Consider the following 3,567-nt stretch of genomic DNA (forward strand, 5'->3'; position numbering starts at 1 on the left):
TCTTACCAATGGGACATTAAAAACTGTAATATCTTGTGTTTCACTGAGTCGTGGCTGAACGACAACACAAATAATATACAGTTGACTGGGTTTTCCATACATTGGCAAGATAGAAATGCTATGTCCGGTAAGACGTGGGGCGGTGGTGTGTATTTATTTGTCAAAAACAGCTGGTGTGCGATGTCTAATATTAATATTGAAGTCTCAAAGTATTGCTCACCTGAGGTAGACTACTTCATGATAAGCTGTAGACCACACTATCTACCAAGAGAGTTTCCATCTATATTTTTCGTAGCTGTCTATTTACCACCACAAACCGACGCTGGCACTTAGACCGCACTCAACTAGCTGTATAAGGCCATAAGCAAACAAGAAAATGCTCATCCAGAAGTGGTGCTCCTAGTGGGCAGGAAAACTTAAATCCGTTCCAAATTTCTACCAGCATGTCACATGTGCACCCAGAGGAAACTAGACCACCTTTTCTCCACACACAAACGCATACAAAGCTCTCCCTCACCCTCCATTTGGCAAATCTGACCATAATTCTATCCTCCTGATTTCTGCTTGCAAGCAAACACTAAAGCAGGAAGTACCAGTGACTCGCTCAAAACAGAAGTGGTGAGATGATGCAGATGTTAACTTCTTGCGTCGAGCAATCCCGTAGCCGGGAGCGTAATCATAGCCTCAAGCTCATTACCATAACGCAACGTTAACTATTCATGAAAATCGCAAATGAAATGAAATAAATATATTGGCTCACAAGCTTAGCCCTTTGTTAACAACACTGTCATCTCAGATTTTCAAAATATGCTTTTCAACCATAGCTACACAAGCATTTGTGTAAGAGTATTGATAGCTTGCATAGCATTAAGCCTAGCATTCAGCAGGCAACATTTTCACAAAAACAAGAAAAGCATTCAAATAAAATCATTTACCTTTGAAGAACTTCGGATGTTTTCAATGAGGAGACTTTCAGTTAGATAGCAAATGTTTAGTTTTTCCAAAAATATTATTTGTGTAGGAGAAATCGCTCCGTTTTGTTCATCACGTTTGGCTAAGAAAAAAACCCAAAAATTCAGTCATTACAACGCCTAACTTTTTTCCAAATTAACTCCATAATATCGACAGAAACATGGCAAACGTTGTTTAGAATCAATCCTCAAGGTGTTTTTCACATATCTATTCGATGATAAGTCATTCGTGGCAGTTGAGTTTCTCCTCTGAAGCAAATGGAAAAATACACGCAGCTGGAGATTACGCAATAATTGCAACGGAGGACACCAAGCGAGCACCTGGTAAATGTAGTCTCTTATGGTCAATCTTCCAATGATATGCCTACAAATACGTCACAATGCTGCAGACACCTTGGGGAAACGACAGAAAGTGTAGGCTCATTCCTTGCGCATTCACAGCCATATAAGGAGACATTGGAACACAGCGCCTTCAAAATCTGGGGCATTTCCTGTTTGAAATTTCATCTTGGTTTCGCCTGTAGCATCAGTTCTGTGGCACTCAGATAATATCTTTGCAGTTTTGGAAACGTCAGAGTCTTTTCTTTCCAAAGCTGTCAATTATATGCATAGTCGAGCATCTTTTCGTGACAAAATATCTTGTTTAAAACGGGAACGTTTTTTTATCAAAAAATTAAAAGAGCGCCCCCTATATCGAAGAAGTTAAGCTACAGGACTGTTTTGCTAGCACAGACTGGAATATGTTCCGGGATTCATCCAATGGCATTGAGGAGTATACCACCTCGGTCAACGGCTTCCTCAATAAGTGCATCGACGACGTCCTCCCCACAGTGACCCTACGTACATATCCCAACCAGAAGCCATGGTAACTTCCGCACCAAGCTAAAGGCTAGAGCGGCCGCTTTCAAGGAGCGGGACACTAATCAGGACGATTATAAGAAATCCTGCTATGCCCTCAGACGAACCATCAAACAGTCAAAGCGTCAATACAGGATTAAGATTGAATCCTACTACACCGGCTATGACACTCGTCGGATGTGGCAGGGCTTGCAAACTATTACAGACAACAAAGGGAAACCCAGCCGTAAGCTGCCCAGTGACACGAGCCTACCAAACAGGCTAAATGCCTTTTATGCTCGCTTCAAGGCAAGCAAAACTGAAGCATGCATGAGAGAACCAGCTGCTCTGGACGACTGTGCGATCATGCTCTCCATAGCTGATGTGAGCAAGACCTTTAAACAGGTCAACATTCACAATGCCACGGGGCCAGACAGATTACCATGATGTGTACTCAGAGTATGCGCGGACCAACTGGCAAGTGTCGTCTATGACATTTTCAACCTCTCCCTGACCAAGTCTGTAATACCTACATGTTTCAAGCAGACCACCATTGTTCCTGTGCCCAAGAAAGCAAAGGTAACCTGCCTAAATGACTACCGCCCCGCAGCACTCATGTCGGTAGCCATAAAGTGCTTTGAAAGGCTGGTCATGGCTCAAATCGACACCATCATCCCAGAAACCCTAGACACACTCCAATTTGCATACCGCCCCAACAGATGCACAGATGACGCAATCTCAATCGCACTCCACACTGCCCCTTTCCCACCCGGACAAAAGGAACACCTACATGAGAATGCTATTCATTGACTTCAGCTCAGCGTTCAACACCATAGTGCCCACAAAGCTCATCACTAAGCTAAGGACCCTGGGACAAACACCTCCCTCTGCAACTAGATCCTGGACTTCTTGACGGGACACCTCAACATCTGCCATGCTGATCCTCAACACGGGGGCCCCTCAGGTGTGCGTGCTTAGTCCCCTCCCATGTCTGTGTCGCCAAACAGGACGCCTTTTCACTCTCAGGAGACTAAAAAGATTTGGCATGGGTCCCCAGACCCTCAAAAAGTTCTACAGCTGCACCATCGAGAGCATCCTGACCGGTTGCATCACCGCCTGGTATGGCAACTGCTCGGCATCAGTCCGTAAGTCAATAAAGAGGGTAGTGCGTACTGCCCAGTACATCACTAGGGCCAAGCTTCCTGCCATCCAGGACCTGCATACAGTACCAGTCAAAAGTTTGGACACACCTACTTGTTTTTCATGGGCTTTTCTTTATTTTTACTATTTTCTACATGGTTGAATAATAGTGAAGGCATCAAAACTATGGAATAACACATTGAATCATGTACTAAACAAAAGTGTTAAAGGAATCTAAATATATTTTATGTTTTAAATTCTTCAAAGTAGCCACCCTTTGCCTTGATGACAGCTTTGCATTTATTGGTTGCTTTTCCTTCACTCTGCGGTCCAATCCAGAGTGTTTGTGCTCTCGAGTGGTGCAGCGTGCTTGGCACTGCATCTCAGTGCTAGAGGCGTCACTACAGACCCTGGTTCGATTCCAGGTTGTATCAAAACCGGCCGTGACTGGGAGTCCCATAGGGCTGTGCACAATTGGCCCAGGGTCGTCCAGGTTGAGAGAATGCCAACAGTGTGCAAAGTGGCAATCAAGTCAAAGGGTGGCTGCTTTGAAGAATCTCGAATATAAAATATATTTTGATTTGTTTAACACTTTTTTTTTTGGTTACTACATGATTCC

Source organism: Oncorhynchus nerka, linkage group LG27, assembly GCF_034236695.1.
Source record: "Oncorhynchus nerka isolate Pitt River linkage group LG27, Oner_Uvic_2.0, whole genome shotgun sequence".
In the NCBI taxonomy this organism is placed as follows: domain Eukaryota; kingdom Metazoa; phylum Chordata; class Actinopteri; order Salmoniformes; family Salmonidae; genus Oncorhynchus; species Oncorhynchus nerka.